The sequence below is a fragment of the Lynx canadensis genome, chromosome X (assembly GCF_007474595.2).
Source record: "Lynx canadensis isolate LIC74 chromosome X, mLynCan4.pri.v2, whole genome shotgun sequence".
Classification (NCBI taxonomy): domain Eukaryota; kingdom Metazoa; phylum Chordata; class Mammalia; order Carnivora; family Felidae; genus Lynx; species Lynx canadensis.
Genome location: NC_044321.2, coordinates 111,834,466 through 111,844,543, shown reverse-complemented (window position 1 = coordinate 111,844,543; position 10,078 = coordinate 111,834,466).

The window sequence follows — 10,078 nt, the reverse complement described above, 5'->3', positions numbered from 1 at the left end:
TGTCTTTTAAAATATAGATCATTTTATGGAAATTCTATCATGCTACACTTTTCTGTACTTTGTGCTTCTTGCCATTTACTAGCTATGTGACCATAGGGCTTTGGTTTCCTCCTCTAGAAAATGAGGATGAAAATACTACCTATCTCGTAGGATTGCTGTGAGGATTCGGTGCGTCAAGGCACATAAAGCACTTAAAACGTGACTATGTGAGTGTTTGCTATGGTCACCGTGGCTACCACTCCCGTTCAGCAAAACCTACAAATCAGCCGCACTTGCTCCATTTCATTTTTTTCATGGTGGCACAGGATTTTGTGATGTAGATGGAGAACAGTTGATCCAACCATTTGATTTTTAGCGGGCATTTACTTCGCTTCCGTTTATTTTGTCACTAGAGAGCAACATCGCAATAAACGCCTTTATACATGCACCCTTACGTGCGCTTGCTTTTCCTATGCCGGGAAAGATGTCCAAGAATGGAATAGCAGGGTTGAAGGGTGTATATATGTTGTTTTTAATTTCACTAAACATTGCCACATTGCTTTTTAAAAATCCTGGGTGGTTCAGTCGGTTGAGCGTCTGACTCTTGATTTCGGCTCAGGTCACGATCCCAAGGTCGTGGGATCGAGACCCGCATCGGGCTCCACACTGAGCGTGGAGTCTGCTTAAGATTCTCTCTCTCTTCCTCCCTCTGCCCCTCTCCCCCACTTGTGTTCGTGTGCTTTCCCTCTCTCTCTAAAAAAATATCAATAAATAAAAATTAAAAATTTTTTAAAAAGCATGTAACAAACGCATAATTCCACCAGCAACGTATGGGCGTATAGCTTTGCCTACAATCCCACCCACAGCTGATTTTACTACTCTTTTTTATTTTTTCACTACTCTTTGTAAATTTTAACAGTTCTACGGGTGAAGAGTGTCATCTCGTTGTTACTTCAAAATTGAGTTTCTCTGGCTACTCAGGAATTCGAACATTTTTTAAAACTGTTGGCCATTTGGATTCGCTTCATCCGTGAAGTGATTCTTCACGTGCTCTGCCTATTTTTGGAATTGGTTGTTTTTCCTTGTCAATTTGTAAGAGCTCTCTGTACGGTATAGGTATAAGCCCCTCATCTATGCTTTGCCTGCAGCTATGTTTCCCATTTCCTGTTTTATTTTAACCATTGTGCCTTGTGCCAAAGTTGTAAAAAACAATTGTATATAGTCCGGTTTCTCTTCTAACTTCTGGGTTTTAAGGATTGGTTAAGAGGGTATCCTTACTCCTAGGTTGTGCATGTCGTTTCCCAGGTTTTCTGGTAGGACTTTTACTGTTTCCGTACGTAAATATGTCTTTATCCGGAAACTGTATTGAGTTGGCATAAAACATACGTTCAATGATGTATTTTTTTTTCAAATTAATATCCAGTTACATCCATAGTGTTCATTAACAGCCCAGCTTTTCCCCATTGAAATGAAATACCACTTTGACTATGTATTAAATGCTTATGCATGGAATTCGATTCCGCATTCTCTATTTTATTCTCTGATCTAATTGCCTATTATTCCTATGCCACTACCGAGTGTTGACTTGATTATGGTGGCTTTAGGGTATATTATGATATCTGGCCTGAGATGTGTCCGTCTCATTATCCTCATTTCTCATGGCTATTCTTAGGGTTTTATTCTTCTGTATAAGTATTAACATTGTGCATATAAATAAATGCCCTCTTTTTCTCTTGAAAAATCATGCTGAGAATTTTTTTTAATGTTTATTTATTTTTGAGACAGAGAGAGACAGAGCAGGAACGGGGGACGGGCAGAGAGAGAGGGAGACACAGAATCTGAAGCAGGCTCCAGGCCCTGAGCTGTCAGCACAGAGCCCGATGCGGGGCTTGAACTCACAGACTGTGAGATCATGACCTGAGCTGAAGTCGGATGCTCAACTGACTGAGCCACCCAGGTGCCCCATGCTGAGAATTTTAATTGGATTAAAAATATTGATTTTGTGAGAATTAAAATTTTATGATATAAAGTCTTACGGTTTTTTCATTTATTCCTTTTTGTCAGATTTCGCTTTATGTCCTTCAGTAAGCTATTGCTGTCTTCTTCACACTGGTCTGATGCTTTTCTTGTTAAATTTAGTCCTGCGTATTATATAGGCTTTTTTCATTATTTTGAATATAACTTCTCCTATTTTGATTTCGTGGTTTTGATTGCTTGAGTAGAGAAACACTGTTTTGTATAGTAACCTTGTATTACTTTACCATACCAAATGCTCTAAGTAAGTCTCACAGCTTTTAGCATAGTGGTTTGTCAAGCTGTAGAAATATACCAGTAGCAGATGAAGAAATCGATGTCTTTTCTGATGTTTATATTCTTTATTTCTGGGGGGAGGGTCTTCTGTTATGAGCTAGACTCTCTGAGACAATGTGGAATAATAATAGGGATGGGAGGAATTCTTGTCTCCTTCAGTATTTTATTTAACAGGTCAGTGTTTTGCCGTTTGGAATAGTATTTCGCATCTGTTTTTGGTCAACAGTCTATATAATTTTAAGAAATTCTCTTCTAATTCTATTTATTTGCAAGATGTATTAGGAATGCGGCTGAATTTATCCATTCTTTTCAGCCTTTCTTGATATCATTATTCCTATGATATTCCTCCTCAGTTTACTGATATAATGAATTCTGTTGATAGATCTGCTCATACCGAACTGCCTTTGCATTTCCAAATGTAGTCCTGTATGCCACTTAGTAATTTCTGTAAAACAAACCAGCCACAGCCTCGGTGGCTTCAAAAACAACAATCATTGGTAATTGCTCATGTTTTCTTCAAGTTCGTTGGGGTCCGGCCGCTCTGGTGTGGACTTGGCTTAGTGGCTCTGCTTGGCGCTCTGGGTCTATCGGCCTCTCGAGGCTGCTTTGCTTCAGCTTTTGTGGCTGGAGCGGCTCTGGGCCAGGTAACTCTCATTCTCCCACCAGGGCAGGTAGGCTGGCCAGGTTAGTGTCAGAGTGATTGCAGAAGCACAGGAAGGAAGGTGGAAATGCATAAAGACTTAAGGCATAGGCTGGGGAGTGGCACACTTCTGCCTCATTTTATTCACCCAAAGTCATTTGGCTTATTCCAAAATTAAGAGGCAGGGGAATGTACATCTTACTGATGGCAGAAGTTCCCAAATCACCTGTATCGATACGATGTTTTAAGTAAGCCTCAGGGTAACCACAAAACAAAAACTTATAATAGGTACACACAGGAGAAGGAAATGAAAATATACCGCTGTAGAAAAAGCATCAATTGGGGCACCTGGATGGCTAAGTCAGTTAAGCATCCAGCTCTTGGTTTTGGCTGAGGTCATGATTTCACAGTTCATGGGACTGAGCCCCGTGTCGGGCTCTGTGCTGACAGTGTAGAGCCCGCTTGGGATTCTCTTTCTCCCTCTCTTTCTGCCCCTTCCCAGCTCTCTCTCTCTCTCTCTCTCTCTCTCTCTCTCAAAATAAATAAGATAAACTTTAAAAGAAAATCATCAGTACACAAAGGAAGACGGCAAGACGGGAAGAAAGAAACAAAGGAACTATACAAGAGCCAGAAAACAGTTAACAAGATTGCAATAGTTATTCCTTACCTATCAGTAGCTACTTGAAATGGAATTGGATTCAATTCTCTAATCAAAAGGCATAGAGGGGATGAATGGACAAAAAAATCGAGACCCAAGCATATGCTGCCTACAAGAGACTCATTTCAGTTTTAGGACACTCATAGGCTCAAAGGGAACGGGTGGCAAAGGACATTCCAAAAGAGAGAATGGGCAGACTTTAAGTTAAACACTGTAACAGGAGACAAAGAAGGTCATTATATAATGGTACAGGGGTCAATTCGTTGAGAGGATATGACATTTCTACATGCAGCCAACATTAGAGTACCTAAATTTATTGGGCAAATTCTAAGAGATCTGAGGGATGTTATAGCTAATAATACAGTAATAGTAGGGGAATTTAGTACCCCACTTTCACAGAGAATAGATCATCTAGGCAGAAAATCAATAAGGAAACATTGGACTTGAATTATACTTTAGACCAAACGCACCTAAAAGACATATATAGAACATTGTATCCAACAGCAGCAGAATACACGTTTTTGTCAAGTGCACAAGGAACATTATTCAGGATAGATCATGTGCTATGTCACAAAACAAATCTTGGCAAATTTCATAAGATTAAAATCATACCAAGTATCATTTCCAACCACAATGGTATGAGACTAGGAATCAATGACAGGAGGAAAACTGGAAAATTCACAAATATGTGGAAATTAAACAACATACTCCTGAACAACCAGTAGGGCCACAGGTGAAATCAAAAGGGAAATCTAAAAATATCTGGAAACAAACGTGAAAATGTAAAACACAGTATACCGAGACTTAGGAGATGTGGCAGAAGCTGTGCTAAGTGGGAAGTTAATAGTAGTAAATGCCTACGTTAAGAAAAAAGAAAGATCTCAAACAGCCTAACTTTCCACCTCAAGGAACTACAATAACAAGAACAAACGAAGCCCAAAATTAGCAGAGGAAGGAGATAATAACGATCAAAGCAGAAGTAAATGAAAGAGAATAGAAAAATAATTAAAAATATCAATGAAACTAAGAGCTGTTTTTTGAAAAGGTAAAAAAAAAAAATGTAACAAACTTTTATCTGGACTTACCAAGAAAAATAGAGGACTCAAGTAAATAAACTTATACGTGAAAGAAGAATCATTACAACCAATACCACAGAAATCCAAAGGGTCATAAGAGACTACTATGAACAATATATGGCAACAAATTGGACAACCTAGAAGAAATGGATGAATTCCTAGAAACATACAACCTACCAACTCTGAATCATGAGGAAATAGAAAATCTAACCAGGCCAATAACAAGTAACAAGATTGAATAAGTAATTAATCAAAAACCTCCCAACATAGGGGCAGCTGGGTAGCTCAGTTGGTTAAGTGTCCGACTCTTGATTTTGGCTCAGGTCATGATCTTACAGTGTGTGAGTACGAGCCCTGCGTCAGGCTCCATGCTAATTGTGTGGAGCCTGCTTGGGATTCTCTCTCTCTCTCTCTCTCTCTCTCTGCCCCTTCCCTGATTGTGTTCTCTCCCTCCCTCCCTCTCTCTCTCTCCCTTTCTCTCTCTCTCTCTCAAAATTAATAAACTTTAAAAAGACCTCCTGACACAGAAAAGCTTTGCACAAGATAGCCTCACACATGAATTCTATCAAACATTTAAAGATTAATGCCAATTCACGTCAAACCCTTCCAAAGAATAGAAGAGAATACTCCCAAACTCATTTTTTAAAACAATTTTTATTTTTTAACGTTTATTTATTTTTGAGACAGAGAGAGACAGAGCATGAACGGGGGAGGGGCAGAGAGAGAGGGAGACACAGAATCCGAAACAGGCTCCAGGCTCTGAGCTGTCAGCACAGAGCCTGACGCGGGGCTCGAACTCACGGACCGCGAGATCATGACCTGAGCCGAAGTCGGATGCTTAACCGACTGAGCCACCCAGGCGCCCCCCAAACTCATTTTTTGAAGCCAGCAGTACCCTGATAATAAAGGCAGATAAGGATAATATGAGAAAAGAAAACTATAGGCCAGTATCCTTGATGAGTATAGATGCAAAATTTCTCAATGAAATACTAGCAAACTGAATTCCACAGGACCTTAAAAAGATCATATATGATATGATGATCGAGTGGAATTTATCTCTGGGATACAGGTATGGCTCAACACACACAAATCAATTAATAGAATGAGAGACAAAGTCATATGATTATCTCAATAGATGCAGAAAAAGCATTTGACAAAATTCAACATTCTTCCATGGTAAAAAAAAAAAAAAAACACCTCTCAAAGGTTGTGTTCATAGAAGGAATATATCTCAACATAATAAAGGCCACATATGACAAACCTGCAGGTAACATCACACTCAAAGGTGAAAGATTGGAAACTTTTCGCTAAGATCAGGAATAGGACAAGTGTGCCCACACCCACTACTTCTCTTTAACTTAGTACTGGCGGTCCTGGCCAGAGCAATTAAGCAAGAAAAAGTAATAAAGGGCATCCAAACTGAAAAAGAAGGAATATAATTGCCTCTGTTTGCTGATGACATGATCTTCTATTTAGAAAATCCTAACAACTCCACCAAAATCTTTTAGAACCAATAATTTATATCAGTAAATTTTCAGGATACAAAGTCAACATGTAAAAATCACTTGTATTTCTATACACTACACTAACAATGAACTATCTGAAAAAGAAAGAACACATTCTCATTTACAATAACATCCAAAAGAATAAAATACTTAGGAATAAATTTAACCCAGGAAGTCAAAAATCTATACACTGAAAACTATAAGACATTGATGAAAGAAATTGATAAGTAACACAAATAAATAGAAAGATATCCTACGTTCGTGGGTCAGAGGAGTTAATATTATTAAAATGCACGTACTACCCAAAGCCATCTGGCGATTCAGTGCTATCCCTATCAAATAATTCCAATGGCATTTTTCACAGAAATGGAAAAGATAATCCTAGCAGCCACAAAAGACCACAAATAGCCAAGAGAAATCTTGAGAAAGAAGAAAGGTGGAGGCCTCACACTTCGTTATTTCAAACCGTATCACAAACCTCTCCTGGTCATAACAGTATGCTGTTGGCATAAAAACAGACACACAGACTAATGGAACAAAACCAAGAGTCCACAAGGTAGGCAAGAGTACTCCGTGGAGAAAGGATAGTCTCTTCAATTAATAGTGTTGGGAAAACTGGATATTCCTATGCAAAAATGCAGTTGGACCCCTACCTTACACCATTCACAAGAAATTAACTTGAAATGGATTAAATACTTAATTGTAAGGCCTGAAACTGTAAAACTTGAAAAAGCTCCAAGACCTCAGTCTTGGTAGTGATTGTTTTGGATGTGACACCAAACGCACAGGCAACAAAAGCAACTGTTAACGAGCGGGACCACATTAAGCTAAAAACTTGTGCACGGTGAAAGAAACAATCAACAAATGAAAAGGCAACCTACAGAATGGGAGAAACTCTTTCCAGACTATAGATCCGATAAGGGGTTAATACCTACCATGTATAAAAAAAAGTCATACAGCCCAGTAGCAAAAAAAGAAAAAAAATCCACTTAAAAAATGGGTAAAGGACCCGAATGGGCATTTTTTGAAAGGAGACATACCATTGTGGCCAAGAGGTGTGTGAAAATGGGCTCCACATCACTAATAATCATGGAAATACAAGTCAAGACCACAATGAAATACCACCTCACATCTGTTAGAGAGGCTGGTATCAGAAGGACAAGAGATAACAAATGCTGGTGAGGACGTGGAGAAAAGGGAACTTTGGTGCACTGCTGGTGGGAATGTATATTGGTCCAGGCACTATGGAAAACAGTATGGAAATTCCTCAAAAAATTAACGATAGAAGTACCGTATGCTCCAGCAATCCCGCTTCTGGGTATATACCTGAAGGAGATGAAATCACTTTCCTGAAGTGGTACCTGCATTTCCATGTTCATTGCAGCATTATTCACAACGGGCAAGACATAGAAACAACCTAGGTGTCCACTGATGAATGAACGGAAAAAGAAGATACGGCGTATAGATCTCTCTATATGGATACATATAAACGATGGTATATTATTGGGCCATAAAAAGAAGGAAGTTCTGCCTTTTGTGATAACAGGGATGGGTGTTGATGGCCTTATACTAAATGAAGTAGGTCAGACACAGAAAGACAAATACTTAGATGTTGGTCAAATAGTACTTTAGGTTGTAAGGTGAGTATGTTCCAGGGATCTAGTGTATAGTAAGATGACTATGGTTAACAATACTGTTTTATATATTTTAAAATTGCAATGAGAGTGGATCCTTATTGTTCTCATTATAACGACGACAACAAAAAGGTAATTATGTGAGGTGAAGGATAGGTTAACTAACCTTAGTCTGGTAAACATCTCATAATATGTGTGTTTCAAATCATCTCATTGTACACCTTAAACGTACACAATGTTACATGCCGATTATATCCCAGTAAAGCTGGGGGAAAAAAAAGAATGAAGGGGCTTTTCTTCTTTTTTTTATGGCCTGGAATAGTTTAAATGATCTTGAAATTGCTTGTTTTAAAGATAACTTGAATTCAAACAGATGAACCACTTTGTTATGATGACTTTTCGCGGTAGATATTTATTCACTTTTTCCATCTCTTTTGTGATCGTTGGCCTATTCAGCACTTCCTGTTGGGTTAATTTGGTTCCCAAAACAACTTCCTTTTCCTCTAGGCTTTCACATTTGCTGAGGTAGAGTTTAATGTGGTCATTTTCTAATTATGTAACCATTTTATGTATACTTTTCCATTTCCGGTCTTGTCCATATTTATTCTTTCTTTTTCTTTTATCAGACTTGGAAGAGGGTTACCTTTCTTAGTGGTCATCCCAGTGAACAAGTTCTGATTATTTCATTAATTCCACCTTTTCTGTTGTTAAAGGCCTCTTCCTGGTTCTTTTTAGTACACTTTGTACTTCATTCATAAAGATCCAAAGATGAGTACTATGTTCCTTTAATTTTTCGTCTTTGTTCTTTAATACTGAAGACATTTAAGAATGTAATTTTTTTTTTTCTGTCTGAGTATAGCATTCACTGTGCCGGGTAGGTTTTGGGTTAAAATATTCTTTTTAATTGCTTTCTAGATAGTTTGCAAGTTCCCTTTGGTCCAGTGGTGCTCCAGGAGTATATTCCTTAACTTCCAAATGGTGACTTTTTTTTGCATGAAAAAATTATTTATTCAAATTTTATATTTATATAATTGTATATAATTTTTATTATAGTTACTTATTATACTATTTATTATTTATTTATTTATTTATGTATTCAAATTCATTATATGTTCTACTCAGAAAAGCTCTTTTTTATTATCTCTTAAAAAAAAGTACTGCCTTTCCTCTGTCTCTTCCCTCTTCTCCTTCTAGAAGACTTCTTCAGGATCTCTGCATCTCTTAGGTTTTCCTTCATGATTTCCCTCCTGTGGCAGTTTTGGCTTTGTGCTCGGTGATTCTTCTCCTTTCCCTTCCAGGTTGCTCTTTGGGGCTTCAGCAGCGATCATCCTCTTCTATTCATCTACTGAGCTCTTTGGGGAATCACGTTGTGTGGTTCCAGTAAGTCTAGTTTTAGGCTGCACTTGAACCTCTGTACATGTTCCTGTATTGTTATTCTTGCTGTTGAAGTTGTCATTTGTGTCTCCTCCTCACAGTCTCTTTCTTTAGGCACATGTTGCTTAGTCAACCATTTCCTGGGTGCTGGTTGGTTGCCGGACCCACAGAGATGGTCGTAAAGAATTTTGTCATCAGCCCATATGGGCCAGCTGATGCTGGGAGGGATCTCCCAGAGCTTTTCAGGTGCTAGTCGGCTCTCAAGTGGTAGGGAGCCACCTTCTTCCCAGGCCTCTTCACATGGTCCCTCTCTACACCGACCTGGTCTGTTGCTTTAGTTTATTTTTTCTTCACTCCTCCGAGGCCTAGGAGACCAGAAACACAGGTCTGATATTGTTTTCCCAATCTCCAGGTGTCCTCGTGTGGAGCCTTTCTGGCACCAGATCCAGGCTTTGCCCAGCACTCAAGGAAGAAAGCCTGACAACATTTCTTTGTGCGAGATTCCCACAATGTCTAGGTTTTCACATCCCGCTCTTCTCCAGAGGCCTCAATAGCCATGTGGCTGAGGGGAAACAGGCAGCTTAGAGCTGGAAATGGGAACTAACCCGTGCTTGGGTCACCATCTCTCCAGAACATGCTGTGGTTTCTTTAAAACAAAGAAAAACAGATGGGGCACCTGGGTGGCTCAGTCAGTCGAGCGTCTGACTCTTGATTTCAGCTCAGGTCATGATCTCAGTTTGTGAGTTCGAACCCCACGTCGGGCTTGTGCTGACAGTATGGAGCCTGCTTAGGATTCTCCTTCTCTCCCCTCTCTCTGTCTTTCCCCGACTCATTCTGTCTGTCTGTCTGTCTCTCTCTCTCTCTCTCTCTCTCTCTCTCTCACACACACACACACACACACA